The 15,571-nt window shown below is 47.2% G+C and overlaps 1 long non-coding RNA gene across 1 annotated transcript; it reads right to left on the bottom strand.

Annotated features, from left to right (window-relative positions):
* Positions 1–7,641: 7,641 nt before the first annotated feature.
* LOC146756028 (uncharacterized) lies at positions 7,642–14,877 on the bottom strand. Its single transcript, XR_014937692.1, has 6 exons — positions 14,787–14,877; positions 12,490–12,588; positions 10,044–10,133; positions 9,015–9,161; positions 8,329–8,457; positions 7,642–7,952 (listed from the first exon to the last, which is right to left on the bottom strand). It is a non-coding gene; the product is annotated as an uncharacterized LOC146756028 (long non-coding RNA).
* Positions 14,878–15,571: the final 694 nt, after the last annotated feature.

Below are 15,571 nucleotides of genomic sequence, written 5' to 3' on the forward strand. Positions count from 1 at the left end.
GTAGAGATGATTTGGGTGAGATCTCTGGGGCAGGAGCTACAGAGGGGCTTATGTGGGTCAGATCTATGGGGCAGGAGCTGCTGTGAGGCTGATGAGGGTCACATCTATGGGCCAGGAATTGCTGTGGGGTAGATATGGCTCATATCAATGGAGCAGGAGATGCTGTGGGGCAGATCAATGGCGCAGAAGCTGCTGTCGGGTATATTTGAGTCAGATGTATGGGGCAGGAGCTGCTATGGGGAGATGTGAATCTGATCTATGGGGCAGGAGCTGCTGTGGGACAGATCTATGGGACAGGAGCTGATGTGGGGCTGATATGCGTCAGATCTGTGGGGAAGGAGCTGCTGTAAGGCAGATGTGGGTGAGATCTATGGGGCAGGAGCGGCTGTGCGTCAGATCTATAGGACAGGAGCTGCTGTGGGGCTGATGTGCATCAGATCTATGGGGCAGGAGCTGCTGTGGGGCAGATCTATGGGACTGGAGCTGCTGTGGGGCACAAGTGAGTCAGATCAATGGGGCAGGAGCTGCTGTGGGACTGATGTGGGTCAGATCTATGGGACAGGAGCTGATGTGGTGCTGATATGGGTCAGATCTATGGGGCAGGAGCTGCTGTGGGGCTGAAGTGGGTCAGATCTATGGGGCAGGAGCTACTGTGGGATAGATGTTGGTCTGATCTATGGGGCAGGAGCTGCTGTGTGGCTGATGTGGGTGAGATCTATGGGGCAGGATCTACTGTGGGGTAGATGTGGGTCTGATCTATGGGGCAGGAGCTGCTGTGTGGCTGATGTGGGTCAGATCTATGGGGCAGGAGCTGCTGTGGCGCTGATGTGTGTCAGATCTATGGGTCAGGAGCTGCTGTGGGACAGATGTGGGTCAGATCTATGGGTCAGGAGCTGCTGTGGGGCAGATGTGGTTCAGATCTATGGGGCAGGAGCTGCTGTGGAGATGATTTGGTTCAGAACTATGGGTCAGGAACTGCTATGTGACAGATGTGGGTGAGAGATTTTGAACAGGAGCTGCTGTGGGGCTTCAGTGGGTCAGATCTATAGGGCAGGAGCTCATGTGGGGCAGATGTGGGTCAGATCTATGGAAAGGAGCTACTGTGGGTCTGATGAGGGTCAGATCTATGGGGCAGGAGCTGCTGTGGTGCTGATGTGGTTAGGATCTATGAGACAGGAGCTGCTGTGGGGCAGATGTGGGTCAGATCTATTGGGCAGGAGCTGTTGTGGGGCACATGGGTATCAGATCTTTGGGGCAGGAGCTCTTGTGGGGCACATGTCTGTAGATCTATGTGACAGGAGCTGCTGTGGGGCAGATGTGGGTCAGATCTATGGGGTAGGTGCTGCTGTGGAGCTGATGTTGGTCAGATCTATGGGGCAGGAGCTGCTGTGGGTCAGATCTATGGGGCAGGATCTGCTGTGGGTCATATGTGGGTCAGATCTATGAGTTAGGAGCTGCTGTGGGTCAGATCTATGGGGCAAAAGCTGCTAAGGGGCACATGTGGGTCAGATCTATGAGGCAGGGGCTGAGGTGGGTCATATCTATGGGGCAGGAGCTGCTGTGGGGCTGATGTGGGTCAGATCTGCGGAACAGGTGCTGCTGTGGGGCTTATGTGGGTCAGATCTATAGGGAAGGAGCTGCTGTGGGGCAGGTGTGTGTCATATCTATGGGGCAGGAGCTGCTGTGGGGCTGGTGTGGGTCAGATCAATGGGGCAGGTGCTGGTGTGGGGCTGATGTGGGTCAGATCTATGGGGCAGGAGCTGCTGTGGGGCTGATTTGGGTCAGATCTATGGGGCAGCAGCTGCTGTGGGGTAGTTGTGGGTCAGATCTATGGGGCAGGATCTGCTCTCGGGCACATGTGAGTGAGATCTATGGGGAGGAGCTGCTGTGGGGCTGGTGTGGGTCAGATCAATGGGGCAGGTGCTGGTGTGGGGCTGATGTGGGTCAGATCTATGGGGCAGGAGCTGGTGTGGGGCTGATTTGGGTCAGATCTATGGGGCAGCAGCTGCTGTGGGGTAGTTGTGGGTCAGATCTATGGGGCAGGATCTGCTCTCGGGCACATGTGAGTGAGATCTATGGGGCAGGAGCTGCTGTGGGGTAGATGTTGGTCAGATCTATGGGGCAGGAGTAGCTGTGGGGCATATGTGAGTCAGATGTATGGGGCAGGAGCTGCTGTAGTGCAGAGGTGGGTCAGATCTATGGGGCATGAGCTGCTGTGGTGCACATGTGGGTCAGATCTATAGACCAGGAGCTGCTGTGCGGCTGATGTGGGTAAGGTCTATGGGGCAGGAGCTGCTCTGGGGCACATGTTGGTCAGATCTATGGGGCAGGAGCTGCTGTGGGTCAGATCTACTGGGCAGGAGCTGCTGTGGGGCAGATGTGGGTCAGATCTATGGGGCAGGAGCTCCTGTGGGGCACATGTATATCAGATCCTTGGGGCAGGAGCAGTTGTGGGGATGATGTGTGTCAAATCTACGGAACAGGTGCTGCTGTGGGTTTATGTGGGTCAGATCTATAGGGAAGGAGCTGCTGTGGAGCTGATGTTGGTCAGATCTGTGGGACAGGAGCTGCTGTGTGGCTCATGTGGTTGAGATCTATGGGGCAGGAGCTGCTGTGGGGTAGATGTGGGTCAGATCTATGGGACTGGAGCTGCTGTGGGGGTGATGTGTGTCAGATCTATGGGGCAGGAGATGCTATGGCGCTGATGTTGGTAAGATATATGGGGCAGGAGCTGCTGTGGGGTAGATGTGGGTCTGATCTATAGGGCAGGAGCTGTTGTGGGTCCGATGTGGGTCAGATCTATGGGGCGGGAGCTGTTCTGGGGCAGATGTGGGTCAGATCTATGTGGCAGGAGCAGCTGTCGGTCAGATCTATGGGTTTCGAGCTCCTAAGGGGCAGATGTGGGTCGGATCTATGGGGCAGGAGATGCTGTGGGGCTGATGTGTTTAAGATCTATGAGACAGGAGCTGCTGTGGGGCAGATGTTGGTCAGATCTATGGGGCAGTTGCTGCTGTGGGGCAGTCGTTGGTCAGATCTATGGGAGAGGTGCTGCTGTCGTGCTGATGTGGGTCAGATCAATTTGGCAGGAGCTGCTGTGTGTCAGATGTGGGTCAGATCTATGGGGCAGGAACAGCTGTGGTACTGATATGGGTCAGATCTATGGGGCTGGAGCTGCTGTGGGGCAGATCTGTGGGACAGGAGCTGCTCTGGGGTAGATGTGGGTCGGATCTATGGGGCTGGATCTGCTGTGGTGCTGATATGGGTCAGATCTATGGGGCTGGAGCTGCTGTGTGGCTGATGGGGATTAGATCACAGAATCACAGAATCGCAGAATCACAGAATGACCCAGGTTGGAAGGGACCTCATGGATCATGAAGAACAAACCCCCCTGCCTGGCAGGGCCACCAAACATACGCCTTTACTAGATCAGGTTGCCCAGGGCCTTGTCCAACCTGGCCCTGAACACCCCCAAGGACGGGGCATCCACAACCTCCCTGGGCAGCCCGTTCCAGGGCCTAACCACTCTCCTAGTAAACAACTTTCCCCCTAACATCCAACCTAAATCTTCCCTCTTTCAACTTAAATCAGTTTCCCCTAGTCCTGCTATTATCAGCCCTTTCCAAGAGTTTACTCCCCTCCTGGCAGTAAGTTCCCTTCAGGTACTGAAAGGCTGCAATGAGGTCACCCCGCAACCTTCTCTTCTCCAGGCTGAACAAACCCAACTCCCTCAGCCTGTCCTCATAGGGGAGGTGCTCCAGCCCCCTGATCATCTTCGTGACCCTCCTCTGGGCCCCTTCCAACAGCTCCATGTCTTTTTTGTACTGAGGGCTCCACACCTGGACACGGTACAACAGATGGGGCCTCACAAGAGCAGAGTAGAGAGGGACGATCACCTCCCTATCCCTGCTGACCACCCCTCTCCTGATGGAGCCCAGGATCCCATTTGCTTTCCGGGCTGCCAGAGCGCACTACTGGCTCATGTTAAGTTTCTCATCCATCAGGACCCCCAGGTCCTTCTCTGCCGAGCTGCTCTCAAGGACCACTCCTCCCAGCCTGTACAGGTGCCTGGGGTTCTTCCAACCTAAGTGCAAAACCTTGCACTTTGCCGTGTTGAACCTCATTAGGTTCACTCAGGCCCACCTTTCAAGCCTGTCAAGGTCCCTCTGAATGGCATTCCTTCAACTGCACCACTCAGCTTAGTGTCATCATGCACACACACCCATGTGGACAAATTCTGTATAATCATCTCCTCACTCTGGTGATCAAATCTCCCCGAAGAAGGATCCTGCAGCTCCACCATGGCACCTTCTAACTGAGGAAGAGGACCTTTGGTGAAGAAAAGAGCACTTGGGCAGTATGAGTCTCCAAGCACATGTGCTTCGCGTCTCCAGGCTGCTGCTGAGACCCAAAGGTGCTGTAAATCCATGTAACTACCTTCACTTTTGCAGTATGACTGAATTAGGCACAGAAATATGGATAAAAGAGGCATTAAAATCAGAGCAGTTGGCCTTCAAGGCACACAGCTTTCAAAATGGCTTGGAGAGCAGAGCAAACTCTTTGCAAGTAACTATTACCACACAGTTCCATTTGGCTAAGTCAAAACATGTGCATTCTATTCGAGTATGATGATCTTTACATGCAGTTTATAACTGTAAAAAGGTATGTTTCAACTTGGGGAGAGGGGAGCTGTGGTGAGAGCCATGGTTTGGAATCCTTCAGGGCCAGCATGCTTATCTGTGAGTCTGAGGGAGACGCCTCCAGGCCAAAGCAGGTGCTACAGAGAGAAAGGTTTGACACAAATGGTTTTATTTGACTGCTAGAGACAAATGAGTAGGAAGAAGCTATGATTTCTTTGCTGACTGCTGGTAAATCAGAACTGCAGACTGTAGGAGAGCTTAAAGGAGCAGTAGTAGGAGTGTGAATGAATGCTCTCTGTTCTGCACTAGGATGGATGTGTGACCAGCATGACATACCAATCTTCCACTCCCAAATCATGCTTTCCTGGAGGGCCTTCAAAACACTCTCACTGAGCCAAAAAAGACACTTTCTGGGCAGGGAAGGTCCCCAGAATGCCCATAGCCCCACCTGAGCACCTGACACTGGCACTCTGTGCCTGCCTCACTGAGCCTCTTTGTATTTTCACCTCTGCCCAGCATCATGTAGAAGGGCTGCCAAGGGCTGTGTGCCTGCGTGCTCCCCTTGTGACAGCATTGTGTTGTAGGTGCCAACAAAGGGAAAGCACGGACAGTGCAAAGTAGCTGATAATTGCATTAAATGGGACTGTTTTGGCAGCACTTTGATTGTGTGCTGAACATACTTACACGGATCTTCATTAATTTAGGGGCTGAAGAGAGGCTGCAGCTCATTGCACAACATTCAGAGGTTCCCTCCCACATGCAAACGCATCTTTTGAAAAGCCAAGCCTTGATCTCGTTTGAGGTACCTTAGAAAATGTAACTGCAGTGGATCTGCTGAAGCTGAATTACTTGTGGAGAGAACATATTACATGTCTTCCCTTAGATCTAGTCACTACTTATCTCACATGTGCTGTTGTATTAGACAGAAAAAGCACAAAATGGTGTACTTCCTCTTGTTCCAAAGGAAGTGACAGTCGTTATTCTTTCCAGCAAATGTAATTGCATCAATTGTTTCTCACACAATACTCACAATTCAGGTTTCCAAAAGAACAGCTAAACTATAAAGCAGAGGGGAGCTGTTATTCACAGGTCTTGGATTAGATCTAATTTATGAGTGTAGCAGAAGCTACTTAGATGCGGGTGCTTAAAGCACATTCCTTCCTCCTATATTCTGAAAGAATACTTAGACCACTCAAGGATATTTCAATACCCTGAGCTTTTCCTGGAAATGCTTGAATATGGCGTAGGCAAACGAGAGATAAAGGAGAATCTTATAGCACAGGCAGATGACTAATGATGGTGCAAGCCATAAAAAAACACAGGACTACTAACAAGGGAATGGAGATCAGCTGAGTAACCAAAAGAACAGGGTTTCAAATATTCATTTTTACACAAATGCAATTGTGATAGAGTAGGTGCATTATTCCGAGGGAAGGCAGAAAGTGAGATAGAGTAAAAGCTCTGCACTGTGCTGGTCACAGCACATTCAGCATTTTGCAAGCAGCTCCCAGCTGCATAGAATTGAGCAACACACCCATGAGCAGCCCACAGCACTGGAGGTGCTGCTGCCCTGCTGTCACCTACAGGTTGTGTTTAAAAGTACTACTATATGTGAATACTTATGCTGCAGCTCTCTCCAGCTCCTCCAGATCTGAGCAAGACTGGATCAAAGAAGGGTAAGGTGCCATGTTTTTTGAGGCAGCAAGGTTTTTTATTCATAGGGGAAAAGAGGTGTAGTCCAACATGAACATGTGCCTCTAAAATCGTTGTCAGTCTTCAAGGGAGGGAGCTGGAATTTCATCTGATTAATTTTTCCCCACTCTCAGTTCTCAGGAGGGTCACCGGCTGAGGAACTGGCAAAACTCTTTTCCCATTTTGTTTTCAACCTTTACCTTTTGTCAGCTCACTCTGCATCTTCTAGATCCCAGCCACCCCCAGTTTCCAAACACACCACCTTCTCACCCATCCTCTGCTCATACATGAGGTACCGCCAGCTGATGTTTATTCAGCTCAGAGAACAGCAGCGTATCTAACGGTCTTTAGTTATTAACACAAAAATCTTACCATGTGCTCACACCAAGACAATCTGGTACCATCACCCTTTCAGGTCATGCAGCAAAGCACTTGTTTGACTGCTTTTGAAAGATTCTTTTTCTTGCACTATCCCCTCAATACTCTTCATGTTATCTAGATGAGAACAAGCCACATCTGCTTACATCTCCTTCCAGATGTAACAGCCCTGGCAATCCTAAGGCATACTTCCTGATTGCACTGCTGCAACCAGCATTACACATACAGTATTGCATAATGTAGCCAAGTGTGGGAACAACCACACAGCCACAGGCAAGCTGTCACCTCAAAAGGAAAGTTCCTTCATGTTTTTCATGGCGCTGGGACTGCAGAGTGCATAAGTGAATTCAACATTCTCTGTATTATTACCAGAATTCAACAGGGATGGAACCTTTACAGCACAAATAATTTTGTTTGAGCACAGGCTTTGAAGACTATAAACTATTTGACCATTGCACGAGTTAGAAAATAAATTCTAAGTCTTGAAATATTCTCTACATACTTAGGAGTAAAATGCCCTACATTTTGAGCAGTTCTGTTGGCAACACTGTGAGGTTGCTACCTCTGGCTTTGCACGTGCTCTTGAACCAGGAGGAGGATCTGTGCTCTTGTCCCCTTAGAGAGCATTTGTGCTTTTTCTCATGAGTTTCCATTCTTTCCATGCTAAAGAGGGAAGGTGATGTGCCTGTAAACATGTTGTAGTTTAAACCTTCTGGTGCTGCACGCAGGTGCTGTGGGAGGGATTACCTTGTTTGTGGCAGTCTGGGCTGGGGGTGTGTTTGTGTGAAGATCTGCAAGGTGATATTTGCTCCTCCCAGACTTCTTATGGGACATGCACGCATGCAAGCAAATATGTAAAAGAAAACCCACTTCAGGTGTGTTGCATTGCTCCAAAGGAGTGTAAGAAAGGAAAACACCAGTTACATAATAGAAGTATTCTCAAGAAGGAATTGTTTAATCACAAACACCTTTCAGTCTTAATAAAACTAAATTAGATCTTCTCTAACAGATCAGCATTTTATCCACAGTTGTTATACACACAAAAAAAGAGAAAAAAGTAGATTATCGTTTTAAAATGTAGCATTGCTATTATAAAAGAAAGGCTGGATGTTCTGCTGGTACAGCTTCTCCCTCACAGTTTAGCATTAAACTGTGTCAGCATCTTCTCTAGCTTCAATGCTAGTGCCATGTTACCTTTAATCCTTAATTTTCCTGACATGAAGGCCATGGTTGGCTTTAGTTTACCTAAAAAGAAGACACAGAATCATCAGGAAAAGGAAAGGAACTGGAGATTGCGATATCATATAGTAGTTACTTTGCTACCAAGTTCTACTGTAAAAGCATCAGAAAAGAGGTTCAACAGATTGACTGGATGCTTTCTGAAGCTACGCTCTGAAAAGTTCAATAGCTACTGAACAAAGCAGTAGATATTTTTATTATAAAATCATGGACTCACAGAGTGACTTACGTTGGAAGGGAATTTAAAGGCCATGCACTTCCAGCTACAGCTCATCCAATTCCAAGACCACAAAGAGAGGTGAGCCTGTCAGCTCATCCATCAGCAAGATGTTTCCTGCCACCAGTAGCTGCCTCAGTTCTGCCAAACCCGTTTGTTACTCACCAGTGAACATCTTCACAAAGTCGCCACTCGACATGCTCATCACAACATCAGCTGCTGCAGGAGGCTTCCCAAACCCAGCACTCCCACTGCTGGTTTTCAGGTCAAGGTACCAAGTGCCTCCTTCATCACCTGAGTGGAACAGGGAGAACCTGTGGCAGCACCACAAGGACTGATGTGCCCTGCCCTTTGCTACCCCCGCCTGCTTTTCTCTCCCATCTTCGTGCTAGACGTGCTGGAGGTGCTGTGCCAGAAGCTGCCCCGCGCTCTCTGTGCAGACAAGGTCAGCCCCAGCAGATGCCCCACAGTGCCACAGTGTCAGGGGACAAGGCAGTGGCTGCTGGTGGAGCTGGAGGCAGCAGGGGTTTGGAACAGAACTACCATGCTGACCCTGTGCAGCACGGCCAGCAGGGTGACACAGCAGAAATGAAACACCAGGAAAACACACCACAGTCCCCAAAAGAGCAGCACATGCTGCTGATGCAGAAAGCATCTCCCTGTGACAACAGCAGCAGGGTAAATCCCACATGTGCTGAAGTTGGCTCTGAAAGGCAGCATCTTATAGAGCACACCCAAAGATGTCCCTGTTCCTAGACCAGTTATAAAAGACAAGTATTTACATGTGAAAATACAGACTGACTCTTGCTAGAAAAGTGAGCATTTGAGAATTTTACAAGTGATGGTCTTACCTGACAATTCAAACTGAAAGACGCCCTGCGTGGATTTCACTATTTCTTTATTGAGTTCTCCCTGAATAACTCTGAATGTTTCTGCAACAGGCCCTGCTGAAGCTGATTCTTTATTAAGCTTGGCTCCACCTGATGCCTGTGAAGCACCTAAAAGAAACAGATGGATTCTCTGTAAAATGCTGGAATGCTCTATCTCACTTATCTTTCTAAGAATATATATGTTTTCAGCAGTTCTTCTGCAAAAGCTTCTAAGGTGTGAATCAATTCACTACTTTAATCAGCAACTTTCTACACTGCAGTGAATGTGCTCATTTAACATTAAGAAAGAGCATTTGCAATTTATAAGGCATGTAATGCTTAGCAGCCCCTAAAAGCCATGCAGAAGGTCAGTGTATCAGGAAATAATTATTCTACTCAGTGAATTGCTACTGTGTTGGAGATCTGGGCAGTTGGCAGTATCAGTTCCTGGCAGAAAAGTCTAAGTGCGCACTCACAAATAGTATTTTCAAGGGAACTGGGCTCTTTTCAAACTTAGCCTCTTTCTTTCCTATATTTGTTTTGGCACTCCTATAAAACATATTCAGTATTCCTATTTGCCCTCCAATAGAAACATCACTATTCTGAAAAAGTGAACCTGATGCTTTTGTAAAAAAACAACTTCTCTATTTCATCTTGTAGACATTCACATCATGTACGACTGTGAGAACTTCATGTAGGAATAGAAGCTTCTCAAGTTCTCACACTGCAAGAAAGATGTAACACTCCTGCAAAATATGCTGATTGCTTGTGATTTTTTTACAGCAATATTTACTCATAATCTTCATACCACTTAACTCTGGTGGTAAAAAGCAAAAAGGTTGTTCAAAACAAGGTGCTGATTATGAACTGTGAAAGTTGCAGACACTAAAGTCACTTCCATAAATCAAACAGCCCAAATACAAGAGATTTTGCCACATAGCTTGAATGTAGTCCAAAAGTAACTTGAAATAGAGGAGGCATTCATTATCATCACAAATAATCGACATGTACATGCAGAGGTTGCCCTTCCACGGCCTTCTGATTATGTGGCTGTCATGTCAGTTTCAGCATCCAAGAAGAAGTCAGGCATCAGGGGGTGACCTAAAGGGGAGTTGAACAATAACAGTAAGCCCAAGTAAGGGTGAACAGCACAAACAGGAATCCATTCTGAAGGCAACAGCACCTCAATTTACCAGTAAATGAATTACAGGTTGAAAAAAGACAAGGTGACATGTTTAGGTTCTGGTACATTTAAAATCAGACCCAGAAGCCTCTTACAAATTCAGTCAGAAACATCTGAAGATGAAGAAACACTATCTCACTATTTGGTAAATAGTAATACATGCGCTTGTGGTGCAGGTCTATTTTCTTTTTGCTAATGGGTTTAAAACATATATATATATATATATATATATATTTATATAGGCATTGATTATTAGAGCCTCAGTGGACTATTATGTGCTTTCCCAGAATCCACATTCTCAAACGTGAGGCAAAGCATCTTTTGACTGAGTCAAAGGAATATATCCATATTCCCCATATGGCCTTCCTTCCTTAGCAAACTTCTCATTTTAAAGATCTCTTTTGCCTGGTGCAATTGCATAGACATCAAAATCCTTAACGCCTTCTTCTCTCAGTAGAACTTCATCAATAATGAAGTTTCCAGTGAAAGTTTTCGGCTTTGTTAAAATGCAATATGCAGCATCTGCAATTATGTCAGTTTTTCTGCACTGCTTCTCTATTCCGGATCCTCCCAGCATATCCATAGCAGCTGTATGTATGGCTGGAAAATTCAGAGGACAGGAAATTACAAGTTTAACACTAATGACATCACATACTCATCTCTTTGGCAAATGCATAAACTTTATTCTCCTCTCACATGAAAGTAAATCATGAGAAGACTAAACTGTGAAATACCATCAACCAGCGAAGAATGGTCAACCAGCAAACAATCCTCAAAGTGTAAAGATTCCCTTACTTGAAAAGTATTAAAGGAACCAAAAGAGGAATAAAGGGAAGAACTCCTTGTAATATTCATATTATTCAATGCTTCTATCAATACTTTCCACACAAAGACTTCCTCTGGCTTTATTTAGGACATGAAAAACTAACAGGACAACTATCTTTCTCAAAGTGAATGTGCATCAGCAATTAACATTTTCTGCAGCCATTACCATACTGAAAATCTCAATTTTAGCCCCACAATAACTTGTGAGATAACAAAGTGACTCTAAGTTAAAGATGAGAAACCCAATAGCACAAACTCAAACTTTTCCTGGCTTATGCTCCTCTACTTTCACATTACAGCCAATTATTATTGTTCTAAATATAGCAAAACTATGGGCAAAGACTGATATGAAAAACCATCTACTGTCCTGCAATCTGCACATCCTTCCATCTATTTCATACAAAGTGCTGCTGGTTTTCCATTAATTCATACATACAGCATCTTCCACTTTGACCCTGCAGTACCTCTACTACTCATTCACACTCTTACATCCTTTTGGCAGGCTACCTCTTTCACTTTTAGTTAAATCGAGAGCTCATAACATCTCACTATCAGCATATTTTCTTGTTTCAAGGAGCTGGATGAACCAATAGAACCATCCTAGCACAGTGTTAATCTCCAGCATTGAAGCTGATCACATATATATGATGTTCTTTAAATTAAAAACTTTGTAATTGTAATGTAGATTCTACAGAAGTCACCTCTCTCACTCTCTAAAGTAGTTAACTTTTGTTTTGGCAGTTAAACCTTTCAAAACAACATTTTTCTTCCTAGACTGAACATTACAAACTTTTATACTTCAGAACATGAACAGTTTTCATCAAGGAAACACCGATACATACAAATTTTGAAAGCTCACTTGCTGCTTCTAATGCTTTCAAGACACTGGTCGCTTTGTTCAGCAGCTACCAAACCTTCAACAGCAGCCCTGGTCCTCACTGACCCATGGACAATAAACTGGAGCTAGTATAAGATGGGCACACCAAGTTATTTTTCTGCTATGCGGCCCTTCAGTGTGCTGTGACTTGCAAGAAGTGTTGGATGGTTGTGTGAAGAAGCAATTGATTTCCCACTCAGCCAAAACTTTTTTTTTTTTACATCTACAGAGGTACATATCTTGTCAGCTTCATCTATTTCCTGGCAATCTAACTAGCTGGGGATTCTAAATATTGACATAAATGTCCAATACTACTCAGGGATGGTGTGCAAAACAAAGTTCGAGTCATGTTGAAAGGAGCAGTGACAAGACAGGAGAAAAAGCAGAATGTGCTCAGGCTGAAGGCAAGTTTAAGTGAAAACAGGAAGGCAACAGTGAGAACTAGGAAAGAAAGCCAATACCCACACAACATCTTTGATCACAAAAAAATACACAGAAGTGCTCGGTGTTCTGAATCAGTCCTAAATAAGACCACCTGTATAGGACAAAACACAACAATTCAAAATAATCACCTGTTTTAGGCCATAAAGCATTGACAGCAACTTCTCCTTTAAATTCTTCTGCCATTCCCAAGACACACATGGACATGCCATATTTACAAATTGTGTAGGCTACAAAAAGCACACAAAAATCCCATATTTAGTAGGATACATATTTAGTCTACACATAGAATTTTACTTTTGAAGGATGTAAGTCACGGAAAAATCAACTTTCTGGGGTCAAAGCATCATCTTCCTAGAGTACAGAAACTCTCCCAGCTCCTACCACCCCCTTCAGATACAAACTGACCCTTTTACATGAGTATTGAATTGGGGAGGGAATAAAAAAAGGAAAAAAGCACGTTGTAAATCCTTTTTGTATACTCTGAGAAGGGGATGTTGCAGAGAAGGAACATGGACCTGCAAGAGGAGTTTAACCATGTTCCAAGTGTTGAAGTTTAAAAGATAATCCACAGGTTTAAGATGAGCAACATATGTTCTAGCCCAAAGACGCAATTGGGGCCTCCTTCACTCCTCAAAGATAATTTCTATTTAAAAAGACAGCAATGAGCTTTATCGCTATCAAATCAAATGTGGAAGCATAGAGAAAAAAAGATTTTGCCTTCCTATCTCTATTGGGAATAGAAAACATGGTGTAGTATTAAGAAATCCTATGAAAAACTCTTAACTCTTACCTGCAGAACCTTCTTGGAAATATAAGCCTTTCACCACCACTGAAGACTTTTTGTACAATAATCCAAGGCTGCCCACAACAGAACTGCTGCATTCTCCAAAAGCAGAAAAGGAGTGACTTCTAAAAACAACAAAACCAACCAATTCTAACATTTTGATACTCAGTGCAGCTCTCTGTAATTTAATTCTTTTGGCCCTCTGAACACAGAGGACCAGTAGCTCAACACGCTGTAAAGGCAAAGTCCAGGATCACAATCCCAATGCAGGGTGCCAAAGACAAGAGCCAAAAATCAGATTTTCAAAAATGACCATGATTTTCCTTAAGGCTTTCACAGTAAAACTCAGTTTGCAAGTAACTGCACTTAACCCAATAAATCCCCACAAGTCTGTCCAACCAACCAGCAGGCTGACACAGCTGTGCAAACGACTTGTGACTGAGCCCCTGTGTACAAAGGTGTCACACAGAGTGGAAGCACCAGTGAGATAAAAAGGAACTGGGAATATTGCATGAGCATTTCAGCACAGTGTGAGGAGAACCAAAGTTCACCTGCAGCTGAGACTTCCAAGGGAAGCCAGTGGCAACTTGTTTATCTGCTATAATGTGGGTAGGAAGAGCATGAACAAGGGAAAGGCGTTGCTGAGTGGCATGGGTGATTCAGTGAGAGCAGACACTGGTTGTGCCTTGCTTAGGAACATGGTTTACCAGGACATGAGAAACTAGCCATAGATGAGAGGTAATCTTAGAACTTGCAAGGTTGGAAAAGACAATATAGTCCAACCTTCAACCCATCCCCACTATGGCCACTAAACCATGTCCTTCAGTGCCACATCTAAACCCTTCCTGAACATCACCAGGGATGGTGACTTCACCACTTCCCTGGGCAGCATGTTCCAATGCATCATCAATCTCAGTAGGTAAAATCAAGCCTGGTGAACCTGATTGACTTCTGTGATAGAATGAAAGGATTTGAGGCCAAAGTGATAACAGCTGACACCATTCACATTAGCAAGGCTTTCATTACCATCTCTCAAAATACTTTTGTATCCAAGTAAATACATAATAGTCTGGATGGTTGAACAGCCTAAGGGGTAAGAGAAATGTTAACTGGACAGGTTCAGGGAGTTAGAATCATGCAGGTGGGCTCCTTTTGCAGCAGGCACGGCCGCAACCAGGGCAGCCCACAGGCTGCACCGTGGGCGCTTTCTGCACTCGTACAGGATCTCATGACTACTGCTTGCAACACACAGGAACGAATAAGGTCAACGTATGTCCCCGTTCATTAGCAGCGCAGAAATAACGCCGCAGCACTCACTCAATTCAGATTCCACAGCACACCCACAGCCGCACTTTGCCCTCCGGACGTGCACACAGCTCGGCCCGTGAGCAAACAGCACCGAGCGGGACTCCGGGTCCAACCCAGCCGCTCCGGGGCCACCGTGCCCGGCCGCGGCCTCCACCCCGCGTCCCATCGCCCTCAAGGGGCTGCGGAGCACGCGTCTGTCCCTCCGCCCGGCCCCGGCCCCGGCCCCGGCCCCGGCCCCGGCCCCGGCCCCGGCCCCGGCTCGGCCCCGGCAGCTCCTGTGGCTCGGAGCTCGCGGCCCCGCCGAAGGAAGGAGGAAAGCCCAGGTCGCCTTACCCAGTGTTGGGCAGCATGGCGGCACGGCCATGGGGCGGCTGTCGGCTCGGCACGGGACGCGCTCCCCGCTCACACCGCCCTCCGCGCAGCCGCGGCCCGGGGAGCCGGGCGGAGCCAGGGCCGAGCGGGGCGGGATGAGGGGCGGGTGATGGAAGTATCGGGATGAGTTCCCTGCGGGAGTACACCTCGTTCAACCAAGCCAAAGCCTTGCACGTTTTCACTGACAAAATTAAAATCGCATCTGAGATCTCGCCCTCAAGGAAAGGACTGAATGACCAAACTGAAGTGACAACTGAAACGATTTATTATTGAAACAACCTGTCCTTATAACTATCGGTCTATCCACTACCACCTCGGGCCACTATGCGGGCGCCGACATGACCCCACTGCAGGGCGCTCACTCGTCATCTTCATCACTGTCATCTTCATCGGTGCGCAGCCAGCAGCCTTCCTCTACCCAGACAGAGCTGGTGAAAGGTGGGCGCTGCGGGTCCTCCCAAGGCTCCCACTCCTCTGGCATCACCGTGACTTCATGCTGTATGTTCACCGTGAGCGATAAGGAGTGGAAAAGCAGGCCGGCCTCAGGAGCACGCTGCTCTTGCTCTCTTGGGCGCCAGGGAAGTTCCTGCAGTGCTGGGTTGCGTGGCAAGCTGTCTCCCATGTAAGATGAAGCGGTGAACGACAAGGAAGTACAAATGTCTCCAGGGCTCCAGCCGCTGTTTGGTGGCAGCAGGGACGGGTCCAGAGGCTGGTTCATTCCCCAAGCTGCTGCAGCACGCATTGGC

This window comes from Coturnix japonica, chromosome 28, assembly GCF_054131305.1.
Source record: "Coturnix japonica strain WE chromosome 28, WE-NBRP24, whole genome shotgun sequence".
Lineage (NCBI taxonomy): Eukaryota > Metazoa > Chordata > Aves > Galliformes > Phasianidae > Coturnix > Coturnix japonica.